The sequence below is a fragment of the Zeus faber genome, assembly GCF_960531495.2.
Source record: "Zeus faber genome assembly, chromosome: 1".
NCBI lineage: Eukaryota > Metazoa > Chordata > Actinopteri > Zeiformes > Zeidae > Zeus > Zeus faber.
In genome coordinates this window covers 17,539,007-17,557,033 of record NC_137193.1, presented here as the reverse complement: position 1 = coordinate 17,557,033, position 18,027 = coordinate 17,539,007, and the positions used below count along the sequence as shown (strand labels likewise).

At 46.4% G+C, this 18,027-nt stretch overlaps 1 protein-coding gene across 1 annotated transcript in view; it reads left to right on the top strand.

The window, feature by feature from the left end:
• Window positions 1–2,697: 2,697 nt before the first annotated feature.
• Window positions 2,698–18,027, top strand: part of kank4 (KN motif and ankyrin repeat domains 4) — an 80,336-nt gene continuing 65,006 nt past the window's right edge. The window contains exon 1 of the mRNA XM_080011048.1: window positions 2,698–2,831. The gene's annotated coding sequence lies outside the window, so the exon portion shown is untranslated. The remainder of the gene's footprint in view (window positions 2,832–18,027) is intronic.

The following is an 18,027-nucleotide window of genomic DNA, read 5'->3' as shown; positions in this document are numbered from 1 at the left end:
AAAACAGATGCTATAGTAATGAACGGTTTGACTCGTTTTAAAGATTCGGTCCGTGGCGACTGACTCGGTGAATGGAGCCGCTCGGTTTTTCCGACTCTTCGTGCCTTTGATTCAGTCGGTGTAATGCGGTGCAGTTGTGTAATTCAGTTGGCGAGCGGGAGGCGACCTCCGGCGAATGGTGATAGAGGGCCAGGAAAAGCCCCCCCCAAAAACAACATTCAGTTCTGTTGATGATCCCAAAGATGCTTGAGCGTCGTCCTCTCACAGTTGTCTACGTGTGACACGCCAAAGTAATTTACCTCCACGTCAAGGTTTATTTCGGCAGAATGCAACGCGGTCATTCATTCCTCGGGAATCATTCCCAGGTTCATAGTCGGTGAATCGAGATGTGCATGTCAACGCACCGCATGCCCGGTGTGCCTGGCTGGAGTTAGCGAGCTGCGGGTGAAGCGGACGGGCGACTCTTTTTTTTGTGACTCCAGAGTCCTTTTTCAAAAAACGTCCGTTCGCTGCGAACGAATCGTCCGCGAGTCCCGCGTCGCCACAGCATCAGTCGCGCCTCAGCATCTCCGCCGTGCGACCGTGCGGCCGTGCGGCTTTACCCTTCACGGAACCAAGGTAGGGAATTGTATTCTCGTTTGGCCGTTTCTCCCGTGGAGTAAATCCACGTGCGCGGCACGTTCACTCTCGACCCCTGGTCACCATTAACTATTTCCATTAGCGGTTGTCGTCATCGCGTCGGTGTTACAAATGGTGCACATCATTGTGTGCGTCCCAGTTATCAGGAGCAACTCCTGAAACCGGTGCGAAACAAGAAGGGCAGGTGTCACAGTTTACTGTCACCCGGCTTTTCACTCAGCATAACCCACATGTTAATAGTATGCGATGCATGCTGCAGAGAGGCTGCTCGGTCAGCAGCCCGCACGGACCCGGAGCTCCAGGAAGCTGCGCCGCTTTAGTTTAAGCCGGTGATGCTGCGAACACAGCAGCCTTCTCTCGTAGGTGAGGTCCGTTGGCTGTGAAGTGTCCAGGCTACAGTGCCTCCCGAGAACACTCATCCGCCAAAACCCAATTACCACACATTGAAAGACGGAGCTGCAAGACACACCGCCTTCATCCAAAGGACATCACTCTCAAGACTGCCCACATATTGCCGTCTTTATTAGCTGCAACCAGTTGGCTGTTTGCCAAATCCCATAATGTGGCCTTGGATGGGTCCTTCAGTGCAGATGAGATAACCACCAGGTGATCGTTCCAGATCAAGACAGGAAAGACGAATGGATAGAAGGGCTTAGTCGCCCCGCACCCTTCTTAAAGATTTATGAAGATTTCCCGAACTGGCCGTATTCTCCTGCTGCTGGTCCCTTGCATAATAATGCCAATAATGAACGAGGCAGAGCACGCCGCCATAACCATAACACTGTAAAAACACTGGATTCGGAAACAGGTTATGATCTGCGATGACTCCCTGCACAACTGATGTTTATACGAAGAGAAACTTGGCAAAAGTGGCGCTCGGCCGCCGTGAACCTGAGAGCAGTGAGGGCCATTCTCCTACCTCCCCGTCCCTTTTCCTTCCACCCGGAGTGACGGATTGGGGAGGAGGCGAAGGCATGCCGAGCCAAAGGCTATGCTTACACTCCAAGAATGGAAAGCATGTCCTAAAACCGACCAACCTACTGCCAGGCTCACGCACGCACACACACACACACACACACACACACACACACACACACACACACACATACACATACACAGGGACATTTTATTTTTCCTTATCAACAGGCTTAGCAGCCTTATGACCCCGTTATCATACACACCCCTCTTTGCCAAGTTTATTACGCACACTCATACATCCATGAACGTGCTTATGCTGATGTACACCTCCTAAACATACACAAATTTATACGGACCTATCACCAAATCCAGACATGAAACCGTTTTACCAGAAGTAGTGTTGGATGTCCCGTCCTTGGCTTTTTCTCTTCCATCAGCTGGTTTCTTTATTTTCTCTGTAAGCCCCTGGCAGACATGGCGCTGGAGGGGTCTGGTTCCGTATACAGCTGCTGTGGATGTGCGTGTACATTGTGTGTTTGCGTTCAGAGTTAAAAGGGAATTGTCTCTGCCGGAGATGCCGTTTAATGAGTGCGCGTCCTTGCGTGCGTACAGTAAGTCCTCGTTTGTGCGCATTTCGGAAAAGGGTTCATGGCCATTCATTTGATTTACGAGGGGTCGTCTAGTCTCTCTCTTTCTCTGTCCCTTATCCGTCCCCCCTCCTTCTGTGTACATAACATAAGTGTGTTATGTACACATATGTTTATCACAAGGAATCTTGTTAAGAATAGATTCTTGTTAAGAGATGGGATGGTGGGTGTGTTCAGGGACCAGCCAGTGGAACAGGCAGACAGTCTGAGCTGGAACGGCCCCCTCATCTCCCTCTCTCTCTCCCTCTCTCTCTCTCTCTCTCCCAGCCTACTCTAGTCTGCCCTCTCTAGTCTGCCCTCTTTGCGCTGCCTTTCCACAGTCTGCCGCCTCACATGCCTACACGCTCTTTCCCGCTAGGGTCCTTTTTTATCATTGTCTTGGACGCACACACACACGCGCGCGCGCGCGCACACACACACACACACACACACACACACACACACACACACACACACACACACACACACACACGTGCGCACGCGGTGACAGGAAGTGGGAAAGAAGTTACTGCATCCTTTGGTTGCTATAGATGAGATAAGATAACCCTGAGTACTTTTGGCCCTGTGCTTCATCCTCCTCCTCCTCACCACCAGTTAACCACAAGGACACCACTTGCCGTTGTGGAGGTAAGGGAATGTTTTGGCCATTTCTCATGGTCTTTAACCAATTTCCTCTGCTGATATGTACTCTCTCTGGTGATATCAGCTGTTTTTGTGTTCTGCGTGTGATGCCTCTGGGCTTCTTGAGTCCCTGTGAGGTAATAGCATGCTGCAAGAAGGAAAATGTCCTCATCGAGGTACATCATCATGTCTATCTTTCTGTCTGTCTCCCCCTCCCTTGCTATTCACGCTCTGCCTTACGTTAGTCCTTCTGGTCACCCGTTAAAGCTTCCATTCTGTTTTTCTTTCTTCATTCCCTAATTCTTGATCCCTTTTCATGCAACGTGTGATTGGCCGAGCAGTGTTTGAGTTTGCCCCACTGCCCCGACTAATGTCTTTCAGCTGGAATGCCACCATCCATGTGAATATGCACATCATGCACACTGACAGGAGCCGAGCCATGCAACCCAAAGAGATGAGCATGAGTGAGGGATATTTAAAAATGAGCGAGAGAGAGAGAGAGAGAGAGAGAGGGAGAGACAGACGGAGCAGGGGTTAGTGCCAATGCATGCACTCCATCTGCTTGGATGCTCCTTTGCAGTATGCATGCATTCATACATCCTATTTTGCTCTTTCTCTCTCACTCTCACTCTCTCTGTCACTTTCTCTTTATTTCTCTGTCACTTTCTCTCTGTTTCAGCCCTCGCGCCCTAACATTCTGTCTTTCCACCGTCCATCTAAAGCGCTCTCTCTCTCTCTCTTCTTTGCTTGTTCTAGCTCCCTACCTCCCTCAGCCCCTTAAGCGTACTCTCTGTTTCCCCTTAACCCCCTTGCCCATCTCTCTCTCTCTCTCTCTCTCTCTCTCTCTCTTTCTCTCTCTCTCTCTAAGAATGGCTCATATTCAAAGTTCATTTTAGTGACTGCTCTGATAACCTGCCAGAGAGCATCGGCCATGGACGGGAAGCTAAGCGCAGCTACACAACATTAAGAAAGAAAGGCAGGATGGCGCTTCTTCACACAGGACAGTTTTGACACTGGTCCCCTCTAAGATGCAACCCTCTGTCAAAGGACGACTCTGCTCATCCTCCGGTCAACGGCGTGCATTGTTGTACACATACAGAGTAAACACATGTAAATACATACAGAGATTTATTCCTGCTTTTGGGAGAAGTTGGTGGATGCGATGCTGCACCACTACGCAGCTAGTTGGCACTACCGCTGGCCCCTCGCTCTCCTTTCCCTTCTGCCCCTGCTGCCTAACAAATCCATGTTTGAAGTCTTTGGTTCTGAGCGCCACTTTTGTGTTTAAAAGAATTTTTTTTTTAAGAAGATTTTTCCAGATGAATGACTTGGACCAACTGACCCCACACGCCCTGTTGTCCAGATTTTATTTTCTATTTTTGCAGTTCTTGGTGGTGACAAAGCACATTTGTTGCTCCTATGCCTTTGTCGCTTTGGTTAAATCTTCAATAATAATGAGTCAGTATTTACTCTTTGTAATTCACCATGACGGTGATTCATGCTTGAAACATATGGCATATATGGCAAAAAGTTCAAGAAGCAGTTTTTTGAGGTTGATACACATCGGCATTTAGATATACAAGGAACTAACAATAGTACATGTAAATTCCAACATCCGCTTATTATTGTAGTGGGGCTCTCACCCCTGGCACCCCCTGGCTCTGTGCTAATACACCCCCCCCCCACACACACACACACACACACACCTGACCCCAGAGATAGAACTGTGTTTGTGTGTGTGTGTGTGTGTGTTTGTGTGCGTTTGTTTGTTTGTTTGTGTGTGTGTGTGTGTGTGTGTGTGTCTGTGTGTGTGTGTGTGTGTGTGTGTGTGTGTGTGTGTGTGTGTGCCAGTGCGAGTATCCATCCGTAAGGTGTGAGCGCGGTGAGTCATCCCAGCTGCAATGAGTTGCGCTGAGCAAACGAAGCGTCTGTTTGGAACAGAATGGGGAAACGGACGAATATTTGCGTCATGAGCGAGTCATCAGCTTCCTTACATATCACGTAAGTGTTGGTGCTTTGAGTGTGTGACTTCATCTCACTACAAATGCTGCTCCAGGGCGCTACGAAATCAAAAGGACCAGAAACTCAAGCTTCCGCAGTAAATTCAAAGTTCAAAGTTCAAGAGATTATTTGTCACATACATATACATACTGTCATACATATATGCAGTGAAATTAGACGGTGACCTAAGTCCCGAACTTTTAAGGAGGAAATTGAGGCTTGACATTAGACCAAAATAGTACTCCATCAGAAGTTACACATTCTACATTCATTTATTTGACTTTATAGCGCAGCACTGAAATATGTGAACAGTTCATTTTAAGCTATACCTCTTGCTATAATGTGACTCTTTACAAAAACAAAATAAGGTATAATAACGTCCAAAGTGACTTAAGTTAAATCGAAACTCAGTGGTGGAAATAATTGGTTAGCCCGGTTCCTGGTCTCCCACTGGAAACACACTGGGTCATTGGGGTTAACTCTGTGAACTTTCTCGTGGAAACCTGTCAAATGTGTAAGCCCAGTATAGGGCCGTTTCGGATACAGTTTGGGAACCGGGTTGTCAGGAGACCAAGCTGACAGGTACAGTATTATTATATAGAGGCTTAATTAGATGGGAAGTGTGTCTTTGCACACACACACACACACACACACACACACACACATGCACACACGAACACACACACACACACACACACAGAGCTTCACACAACGCCCACCCAGAAGCTCTAGCCACTCCAATGAGCACGATGGCACGGCCAGTCTTTCACAGAGCAGAGATCTACACACACACCCACACACACACACACACACACACACACACACATACACGCACACAAGCCGAGTTATGGCTCCAAACATGCCATGCATTCCCCATCTTCATCCCACACACAGTGAGTTCACATACACGCTTTGTATTCTGTACGTGTGTGTGTGTGTGTGTGTGTGTTTTACTATACACGTGTACTCTGATTTGGGTATTTAATTGTTTCAGCAGAAACATGGGTCCTCACTTACCGCTTACATTTACTCTGACCTCACTTTGATGGCAGTACAAGAATGTGTGTGTGTGTGTTTGTGTGTGTAGGTGTGTGTGTGTGTGTGTGTGTCCTAATAAGGCTGCCCAAGGTGAACGCTCCACAATCGTCAAGACTTTCACCTCCACCGACTCCTACAGCTGTTTCCCCAGTAGCTGTAGGTCGCTGTAGCCATAGCAGTAGCCAGCACGTAGTAGTAGTGGTCATTTGGAAACTGAATGGTTGTGGTTTGATTCTCAGCTCCTGACTAATTTGCCGAGGTGTCCTCGAGCAAGACCCGAAGAGCTCTTGACGAGCTGGCTGTCTTCTTGCATGGCGGCCTTCGTGTAGAGAAAAACACTGTCTAAATGCAGTCCATTTTCCATTTAGCCCTGAACGCCTCCGTAGAATTTGTGAGTGTGTGTGTGTCATCCGATGTAAATGCACAAAAATAATAGGGCGTGTTTTGAATATACAATGAAACAAAATAAATCCACAGTAATGGAATAAGATAAAATGAAGGAAGGAAGAAAGCGTGAAGTGCGTGTGTGAGAGAGGGAATCTATATGCGTACATGCATGTGCATGAGTCATGCATGCCGGGTGGCGCCCCACTGGATACTGCAATGTTTACCTCCACAGTATTGGTCGTTAAAAAGGAAAAGAAAAGGCCGATCTTTTCCCCCTTTTTTTTATTGAAATGCAGGGAGAACCATGGGATAAGGAGCTTTTGGGAACTTAGCGCTGCTATGGGAGGGAGTGGCGCCGCCTAAAACTGTCTATTATGTGTCTATCAAAGAAGCCAAATACATGCTGAGAACACACACACACACACACGCATGCAGATATACAGTAGATGAGAGCCACAGCTCAGTCTGAGAGAGAGCACTCACAAGTCATGTACGTAGGAAATACACAGACACAAACACACGCCGTGGGTCTTCCTCCCCTCTATCCATCACACACACACACACAGACACACACGCGCGCACACACACACACACACACACACACAGAAATTGGGCAAACGCCTTGGGAGGAAACCACTAGTAATCCCATTCTCTATTGACACACTATTCTTCAATTTACTCCATGCTTTCACAGCTCTCTCTCTCTCTCTCTCTCTCTCTCTCTCTCTCTCTCTCTTTTCTCTGGTACCATGTTGTCATCCTGCCGCCCTGAAGCTAGACCCATATCTGAGGTGCGTGTTTCCAAGCCTCTCACGGTGGCGTCATCCTTGCTCATTTCCACCAGGAATCCCACCGCACATTTTTTTTTAAACCAAAAACCAAGAGGAGGTTTTTTTATTTAGTTTCGTTTAACGAATCACGATTTTAGGAACAGACTTTTCTTTCAAACTTTTCTAACGGAGTCAACTGTTATTGTCGGTAACACTGGGTTGCAGTGCGACCACAGTAAAGACGGCCAAATGTGACATTGTGTCACTGTGTGGGTTCTATTTTCCGCAGTTCGCAGCACACTTCCGTTCCACATTTTAGCTTTTTCCTAAAGTTTGCTGTGCTTTTTAAAAAAATCTTATCTCTCATATTTTACATTACTTAACAAGTTGAGACTCATTAAGTCTTTGTTTGGGGCCAGATTTTTGTCTTTATTCAATTCAACACAATTTTTTCATATGATCTTTTGATTGACTGATGTCTGCAATCACTCTCAATTTAATGTAAAACATATTGTTAAATGCACTTTTCTGCTGTTTATTAACTTCTTTTTCTTTTATTGTAACATGAATCTTCTGTTCACATGCTACATGTTCACTAAATCAGAACTTCAGATGGCAATCACAAGCAAAACAATACAGAGGAATATTGCTTTACGCTTTTCAGTATTTCACTGTGTATATTGGAAATTTGCCGTCCTTATGGCACACCGTTGGCACATCCCGTTTTCCTTGGTTTCATTCAATTAGAAATGCATCTAGGATAAAAACACTGTTATTATTGGTTTTGTTTGGAGAAACGAGGAGCGGATCATGCAGTAGTCAGCAGAGCGGAAACCTTTTTTTTCCGGGAAAATTAAAAACTGGGAAGACAGTGGGAAAGAATTGTAAAATACGGCAGAATCCCTGGAAAAACGGGACAGCTATGTAATAACCAACTTAAGCAAAGAAATTCTCCCCATTATGTTCGGGAGGACACATCATTGCACTCTAATCCACACCCATATCAAAAGTAATGCCGTTTGAGACTCTTAACAATAGCCATCTCTGCTATGTGTTGCCTTTGTAGGGAGATTCCAGTCCCACTGTGGGTGAGGGAGTGGGAGAGCTTAGCCGGACAGGGGTCACTGCTGGTGGGCTTCAGTACATCGCTGAGAGGGGCCATATGGAACAGAGGAACAACTGAGGCTGCAAAGCTCCCCTTTGTTCTCATTCTTCTTGGCAGCAGTGGAAGCGCAGAACTTGGCTTTCACTTTCTGGCAACGTCACGGAATCAACATTTTTCACATGTCTTTAAAATTGGCTTGCCAATGACTTATTTTGTCCATACTGTAGGTTAAGTTGGTGGCGAGTCAGTTGTTGTTTGCAGATTTCTGCATGCAGACCCCTGAGATATACAGGTATACTGGAGCCAGGCTTCCAGTTAAAATTTATAGCGAGATCCTGCTTCTGAGGCACCGCCAGAAATAAAGCAACCTGACCGGACATTTCCCTACAAGCACACTCCCTGGAACAATGGCTGAGTTCATCCTAACATTGTTTCCCCCCTGTATTGTACCCTTTGACACTGCCCTTTAATGTGTTCCTGGCATTAATAGGCAGGAAAAAACAGTCTGTCGTGAGAGGACTGGAGAGTGCAGGAGGGAACACGGGACTTCCCTAATGGAGCCCTCACCATTAAATACTCTGCTGGGATTGGCTGGCTTCAGTGGGCAGGAACTTCCTTTTCTCCTTAGAAAAGACTGCTCCCTGTGAAAACGAACTCTTGACTTTTTGAGTGTGTGTGTGGGTTTGAGTTTATGTGAGAGAGTTAGTGTGTCCATTTGTTTAGACATGTGTTTGTGTTAGAGATTCTATTTTTTCCAATTTTTATGCATCTCTACGATGCATACAGGATGTACAAAGATGTGCTAAAAGTGTTGAAAGTCCTCTTGGGACAAAGGGTTTGTTTTGAATATGCGAAGCAGAGGAGGTGAAACGCACACACACATACTGACACATCCTGTGTCTGTGGCTTTCTATTTCAATTGCATCCTATTGCTGTTGGAAGCAGGGTGAGCAACAGAGGCAGAGTCTGTGGATAGACCACAACTATGTGAGAATGCAGGGGACTGTATTTGTCACAGGGATGACAGCGGTTTTACGAACTCTAAGTTGGGTACCAGTCCACTGGGGTCAGGGCTGACTTCATTTGACAATGAGGGCCCTGAGTTATCGAATACAATCTGTGGATGAATACGTTTTGGCCGGTTTGGAAGCACTTCCTCCAGCGGTTAGCACTGTCGCCTCACAGCAAGAAGGTTCTTGGTTCAGGTTAAACACTCCTCCCGATGCCCTTGACCAAGGCATGGACCAAGAGCTGGAGTTAGTCCATGGGCAGCTGTTCTATGGCTGCCCACTGCTCCTAGATAGTTAGGATGGGTAAAATCCAGAGGAAAAATGTCCTCACCTCGTTGATCCTACAGGAGTGGAGACAATTGTCCTCCATAAGGTCTCCTAGAAGGTCTCCCAGTATGTCTCCCAGAAGGTCTTCCAGCATTCATTCCAGTCATTGAGTCAGTCCATATGTGTCTCTGACTTGTTTTTTTTTTAAATTGGATCAGTCCTTTGTAGCCTGCGAAAATATCCCCAGTTTACCGGGAAAGATGAAGTGAGGGTGTCGTGTATTTATTTAGCAGAAACATGCTGTAGTAAACAAGCCAGCGCAGGCTAAAAGCAGTAAAATAACAGTTAGCCCCGAAGCACAAAGCCTCTGAGTATTAACACTCCCCCTGCGGGGATAAGCTTTCGCATTCTGGATGCTAATTGCCCTTTCCTTAATTGAGGCTATGTTTTTCTTGCCGGCATAAGGATGTGCGTTCCCCCTGTCTGCGGTCGATGGGCATCGACTGGATCGTAGATAAGAGAGATAACAGGTTAATTAGACAAACAGGAGAGGGGTTAATTGGGCTGAGGTCCAAAACATCATGAGGATCCTTGCTGGACTGCTCACTGGCTCACCCTGCACTCTGCATTTTCTGCTTGTTCCCGTCCCACTCGCCCCCTCCTATTACATGTGCAGATCTAAGTATAGAAGCATTTATTCCTCTCCAAATATATTCAGGGACTGAATGATAATGTTTTAATCGTGGGCTGTTCTTGAGGGGGGTTCCGTCCCTGTGGATTTGTTGTGCATTCAGTTCAATACGGTCTGCTGTTTGGATGGCTCGCCATGGGCTGGTGCGAGTCAGAAGAGCAAGTTGATGCGTACAGTTGATGTGCAGATAGTCATGGATTTTCAATGGGTTTAACATAAAGTCACAGGATTTTTATTTAAGAATCGTAAGCTCTTACATCCAGGTGTAAACAGATGTCATAATCTACCCTCTAACAGCCTTTCCAGGACCGCCCAGACATACACACCTCTCTCTCTCTCTCCCTCTCTCTCTCTCTCTCTCTCTCTGTGACACCCAGCCCAGCTAATAAAAGTTGCATGACTCCCATCTGCAAACTAGAGTGAACCTCAGATTCACCGCTGTCTGCCTCCCATTCCATTCTGCCCATGCCCTTCTGTGTCCTACGCCTTCTCTCTCTCACTATCTCTCTCTCTCTCTGTCTCTCTCTCTCTCTCTCTCTCTGTCTCTCTCTCTGTGTCTCTCTCTCTCTCTCTATCTCTCTCTTCTCTCTTGCTTTTTATCTCGCTCTCTGCCCTGTAAACACTTCTGCCGTGGCTGAGAGTGATGAGTATGTTTAGGGTGTAGAGTTCAAGGCACGGGTACCTGTATCGGGTTTTGGGTACGATGCTGTGTTTACTCCAAAATGCTCTGATGGGAAAAAGGCGACACCAACATAACATCCCAGGCAGGGAAAAGGTTCTGTCCCTTTCTATCCAATTTGGTGTAAACACAGCTGTGAATCCATCAGTTCATGCTTCTTTAAAATCACTAACTCACTAATCTCACTCAAAAAACCCATTCTCACTTGTATCGGCAAGGAGCCAAATGTACCGAAAAGTTCAAACCAGTTCTTCAAAGATCATCAGAGATCATTCGAAAAGGTAGAGAAGAGGTCGATCATTCCAGTGGAGGTAGAGAAAGAGGGGGAGATGAAACCAGAGAGTTTGGGAGGAGGTAAAGGAAGGCAAAGACAATAACAGGGGAATGGGGAGATTTTTGTTTATATGTTGGAGGTAACTAAAAAGTCCCTGAGTGCGTGCGCCTTTCTGTGTGTGTGTGTTTGTGTGTGTGTGTGTGTGTGTGTGTGTGTGTGTGTGTGTGTGTGTGTGTGTGTGTGTGTGTGTGTGTGTGTGTGTGTGTGTGTGTGTGTGTGTGTGTGTGTGTGTGTGGGACTGGGATAAGCCATTTGATGTCGTTCCCATCTTTTTGTAGCCGTGGTAAGATAGACAGAGGTAATGGTTTGTACGGAGTTCAGGAATGCAGATCAACAGATGAAGGCCTCGCTGCAGTATATCAGTTTATCTTTGTGTGTGTGTGTGTGTGTGTGCGCATGTGCGCATGTGTGTGTTGTGTGCAAAAGTTCGCTTGAGAATCATGCCAGGTAGAAAAGATTAAATTAAGGTGCAGGTATGCAACGCTGGTATAACTCACTCCCACCCACACGCCAGAGAAAACCTCTGTCACAGGTGTTTTCTATCTCCGCGGGACTCCGCCATGCCTCAGTTCTGCTTCTAGGCCCCATACACACAAACAGGCATATACGCACAAACACATTTATGTGTGTAGGTACAATATGTGTGCGTGCCTGGGTGTCTGTGCTTGGGTAATTCTCAGAGGAGACGCAGCCTGACCAAGATTTAATGAGCCCTGAACTCTGTCTGCTGCCGTCCCGCAAACCACTACGTGTGTGAGTGCACGTGTTTGTGTTTGTGTGTGTGCAAGCCTTGCTCCTTGTGGCAAAGTTTGCATCCTTTGTGCTTGTTTGCAGGTGGACTATGCGCACATCTGGGGCTGCAGGTGGGGGAGATGTCTGTTTGTCTTTATTTCATGATTGCATGTCTAAGTTACCTTGGTAAATAACCCTCAATCGCCAGCATTTTAAGGAGTTGTGTTTTTCTTATTTCTTCGTATTTTGATTTAGAACCCAATACTATATGTAATCACTCAAAGCACGAGGACACATCTATGGCACAGTGACATACTTCCATCGCCAGCCCCCTCATTAGCATATTGACAAGGAGATGCATATGTATGTAGAAATACAGGAACGTAAATGTGGAAATTATAAATAATTAATAAATACATTAATGAATGGATAGAAAAATAAATGACTAAGGATAAAATATGAAATGTTTCCCACAGAAGGGAACAGTTGATAGTCCTAATTGCCCATATTTAATGAAATTGCTGCTCCACAATTCCCCCTCATTAGACATGGTGCTTTTCCCATTGAAATGATGCAGTATCTTTGTTTTATCAAGCAAACAATGCATTAAGCATTAGCCATATTGCTTAGATGTAGATTGCAATCAGCCTGGAGACCAACCACTGTGAATGATCTCTACTGTTCATGCAGTATAGTAGATTTGTGACGGTGCATGCACAGAGGCCGATCGATTGCTGGAAACAGTAACAGACTGTCGAATGAGTCTGTGTTTTATATCAGTGGCATGGAAAGAAAGCAGAAAAGAACACAAAGATATATTTGGCAATGAACTTGTGCATTTTTTCCACTGCATTTTCTTTTGGGAATTTAACCAGTGATGCCTTTGCCTGTCAAATAAATCAGCTTAGCTTTCCTTTGAAATACCCCTTTTGACTTCATCATTGGGGGGATTCACTAGAATTAATATATCTTCCCAGGCCCTGGTTGAATACATGCAAAAGAAAAACTTGAACGAAACCTTTAAACTATTTGCATTATACCTCACCCTTTTATCCCCTGCCTTGAAGTGAGCCCCCACGGGTGCAGAATTTGCTGACACAGCACCATTATCTCCTTGTTCTCTGCTTGGCCCCCTTGTTCTCCCTGGTAACTAACTCCATCGACAGCCCTCCCCACCAGCCAATCAGATAACAGGTATAGCCCCGCTTCCTATTCAGACACATGCATTTCATCTAGATTCCAGGATTCCAGGAGATAGATCGGATCCCACACGCTGTTTACTGTATGCTGGGTCGCACCGAGAGGATGGGGGAGTGATGAGAGAACGATGGAGACAGAGAGGGAGAGATAGAGGATGGAGTGTCCACACAGATACAAAGACAGGGATCTACGTATAAGTGAAAGGAACAGACAGAGTACTGTATGTAGCCATGGTGCTAGATTTCAATGTGGGAGGAAGAGGAGAAGGGGGATTAAAGAGAGCTATAGATGGATGGAGGATCGATGGAGGAATTTTGTAGAAGAAAGTCCTGACAGAAGGTGCAGACAAAACAGACCTGGAGTGAGTGTGGCTCCAAAAGCCTCCATATCATTCACGGCTGCCTTTCATCTCGTCTCTCGTGTCAGCGAGAGGTGGAGGGGGGAGGGAAAGGGAGAATGAGGGGAGGGAAAAAAACCCAAAAACCTGCATTAATGTCAGAAACGAAATTTCAGCATCTTCCCCCCAGATTTCTATCTTCTCCGACCGTCTGCCTTGCTTGCCCCAATCGGAAATTTCCATCAGTCAGCAGCGAGCTCCCGGAACACTGTGCGCCTTCTCCAAAAACAGCTGATCAGATAGAAAGAGAGAGAGAGATAGAGAGAGGGGGCAGGATGGAGGGATGAGGGAGTGAATGGGGGCAGTGGGGGGAGGGTGGCAAGGTGGAGAAGGGAGGCATTGAACAGGAAGGAAAGACGTTGCTGTGAGTGGTTGTAGGGTTGCAGTCTCTTCGTATTACCTCGCCTTCATCGCTGCTCCGACCAGGCGCTCGTCCGGGCCTCCCCCATTTGAGCAGTTTCCTTAAAGCTCCACTGTGTTCAATTCTGCCACTACCACTAAATCAAACGCCCCCGCCTCATCCATCAAACATCACCGTCACAGCCCAGAGGGAGAGCGGGGCGGCTATGGGAGGGCAAACAATAAATCAGGCCCCAAATCTTGCGATGAGCTCGGACGAGAGATGGCTCGTGTCGACATTGTCGAGAAACAACAAACTACCTGATCGCAGAGGTCTGACACCGAATATATTAGGCGATGCAGCTTTTATGTCCCACATTACAAAAGCGCAGTGTCCCTCCCGCCCAGACAGTAAAAGAGGCTTTTCATGGCAGACTGCCTGGGCGCTTCAAAATTTTATAGAGGATTCCATTCTCCTACGGGACGCCATAGTTCACCACTACAACCAGTCGTCGCATGGGGACAGTTATGTGAAGGCAGATGCAGGCGTTAATTGGGAGCGGTGGTGATCCTCAATCTCTGCCAGCTCTTAACTCCACTCGTATGTTCATTGTTGTAATATAGAAGGGTAGACAAAAAGCCCTGCCCCCCGATACTAATAGATTTAGAAGTGTTATTGGACACGTGTACGAAATACCTAATTTTTGCTTCCCTGTTGATTGCTTCTGTCTACATACACATTGTCTGCCTAGGACACAAGCAGACAAACACACACACAGACACACACACACACACACACACACGCACTGCTACATACAGTACTAACTTCATTGACCCACTAATGCTTTGTTCATTGTGTGGTGACTCCGCTGATTATAGCCATTGTCTAGTGACTGCCTAAGCCGCTTCCAGTGTCTCTGTACGAGACCCAACAGTTTGGCTCCATCCCAGAATCCCAGATTTATCCCCAAACCGTTTTGCTTAGAACCATGCCAGCTTGGCATAAAGACAGTAATAACTTGCATAAAAGTAAGGAACCCCACGGGCCAAAGGGGTCGGGCAGATGGTGTTGGCCACGTCCATTTGGATCTTGTCCCAATGTTATGTAGTCCATGGTGTTTAAACTGCACGGATTGGATACGGTACGATAATTGTAGTTGGTTTGTTATGGTGTTGTTCTAAACCCCACTCGCTCGCTCTCTCTCTTACACAGTCACACACACACACTCACACACACACACACACACACCTCTGTAGTACCAAAAGGATTGGAAGAGGTTTGTAAATAAAGTTAGTGGTGATGTTCCGGCTCGTAAGCTTATTTTCATCTCGCGCGCTGCTACGCGGCGGCCTATTTGACCTCCATGACTTGACTCTTTAAAAAAACCTGCCTCTCTGTCTCCCTCCACCCCCCTCTTCACCCCTTGTGTGTTTGGGTGTGTGTGTGTGTGTGTGTGTGTGTGTGTGTGTGGGTGTGGGTGTGTGTGTGTGTGTCTGTGTGTGGCACATATACGTATATTTTTGTCTGGGTGCACGTGACTGAACTGCTTCTCTTTTTCCATATCTTGGATTGTGTTCTGACATCTCGCAGTGTACATGTCATATGAGTTCCTACATGTACTGTAATGCACATCTGGATACAAAGAAGTTTCATCATGCGGGTGGTGGTTGGTGAAATTTACCCATGCATGTCGGGCCTAGGTCCGACTAGGGCTGAGGGATCAAATCAAAATCAAATGTCACAATATTTTTTTGACAAATATTAAAAACAATCATTATTAATGGGGATATTATGACCAAGCAGGTAGAGGGGCATTGACAGCAAAATAGTCTATAGAGATCAGAGACTTGCATTCATTTTCTGTAATCCAGCCTTAAAGACAACATCTGACTATATTGCAATATTATGATAGCCAAAACCCCAGTCGATATCTAGTCTCATTGCAAGATATTGAAATTATATAGATATATCGTACTGCCGACCGAAAACGACATGAGCATAATAGGCAAACAGTTTCTATTGGGCAAAATATCATCCACATTGATGGCTGTATAATGTGATAGTATTAAGCTGAATTCAGGTGGAAGCAATCTCTCCCCAGTGTCGTCTGTTTGTCATTAAGAACAAGTTCTGTTCCTCATCCTCCCGGCCGTACATTTGAATGCGTCATCACAACCTGCAGCTTTTCCTGTGAAAAGCCCACTCGTAGCATCTTGAAATTGATTGAGTCACGGGCAAATTCATCGCTGGTCTTCTACTGGCTTTTACCGCTTTTCATCGAACCCCCGCCCCCGACTCGACTTTCGACCGACCGACCGACCGATCCTGCGAGACGCGGCGACAGTGGATGAGCTGACAAGCATGAAGTGAGCCTCTCCTTGGACGGGATTATCACGGCGGCGGCGGCGGACTGGGACCGGCGCTCCGGATTGATTAAAGTGTAATCCTGCTGGTGAATCAGGCGTCCTGTTGTGCTTGTGACATGTGTGGCCGACACCCTGCCACACGCCGCTCTCATTCACGCGTCCTCTCTCTTCCTTCCCCTCTCCCTCCATCACTGTCTCTCCCTTTCTTCCCTTGATCGTAGAAGCCTCAGAAAATGAGGCACGAAATGAGGGAAGGTTACGTGGAAAACAAGGAAGGGACGCTTCTAGCTGGGCTGAACAAACAACGTCCTGCTTACGTTAGCGCCGCGGGAATTGGACAACTAGAGTCCTTGAGAACGTAGGGGTCTGTAATCCTGCAATGGCCTATCTTTTGTACGATTTTTTTTTTTCACAAAAGTTCAGAGCAGATAAACAAGCCTCTCCTTTATTCTATGTAATTTTAGAGCCAAGGACCATTTTTCGGGTGTCATTTTATTGCTCAAATATTGTGTGGGAGTCGTAGGAAGAAAGTTTGGAACCTTGAATCTATGTGCCCTGTGGCCCATGGCTGGCCTTGTTACCAGGACTAGAAAGGAAATGTTGGGTTCTGCGGTAACTCTTCATCTCGCTGGCGGTGTGGGAAACCCAGGGGCCGTTTTATTTGGGCTTTGAATGAAATGCCTGTGGCCTGATCAATGTTGTATAGACAGTAAATGTTTCAGCGTGCTATGTTGGGATGGCTTTCGGCATGTGGCTGCCTCTGACTCAGCGTCCACTTCGCGCTTTCGGCCCAGTCATTTTATTTGTATAAACGACTCAGGTTTATTGTAGAAAAGCATACCGAGAAAAGATCGGGTTTTTTTGTCCATCCCGGTATTTTGGAGAGAAAATGCGGAACTTGAAGCCTGCATACAAAACATTGTTTCAACTTTTTAAACCAGAAGCAATCTGATTGCTTCAATGGCCTTAGAGGATCGTCTCACCCCTTTTAAGCGTAAACGTATTTGCTTCTTATGTTTCCTGGACTTCCTGTCTCTCTATTCTTGGCAAATTAATTACTTTTCCATGGTGATTAAAAAAAAAAAAAAAAGTGGCGATCCAGAACAAATGAACCAGATAAAGACAAGAAAAGCAAATTTTAATTATGATTTCCGGGGAAAAAGCCACGCGAAGAGAATGGCCCAGAAGAGCGAGATAGTGAGATAGAATGTACTGGTACTGATGGGAGATGTCAATCCAAATGACACGGTGGATTTCTGTGTTTGAACTGGACTCGTTTCACGGTCATCAAGCGCAACAAGCATTTTCCGCCTCCCCCCGTCTTCCCGTGTGGACCTGTTCCAACATATGTGCTACCAGGGCCCATTTAGCGTTTTATAATCCTGATGAAAGAAAGTGGCCTTGCCCCCAGGTCAGTTAGGTCTTTCCTCCTGATTAAGTCACAGAATCCTGATCTTTTTTCCTTGTTTTTCCCGCTACCTTTCAATTCAATTCTCTCTCTCGGGATCATTCATAATCTCTGTATTTAGATCTCTTTCTCTCTCTCTTTCTCTCTCTCTCTCTCTCTCTCTCTCTCTCTCTCTCTCTCCCTCTCTCTCTCACACTGGCCTCAAACAGTCCCATGCAGAGTTCATCTCTGGCCATCTGTACTCTGAGGCCTCTGACCATCTGCTCTCTCTCCCATCTCCTCGTAGTCCTGTAAACGGGGCTAAACACTCTCCATGAATGCAAGAGGACGGGATGGCGGCTCGGCGACCCTCAGAATGAAGCGCTTCCTATCAGTCCGACGGGATGGAAGTAGTTGTTGGAGCAGAGTTGGAGAGTGGAGTTGACATTTTGAGGTTTCCATGGTTTTCGCTCGCCATCGTAGGGGAAACTGTCGCAT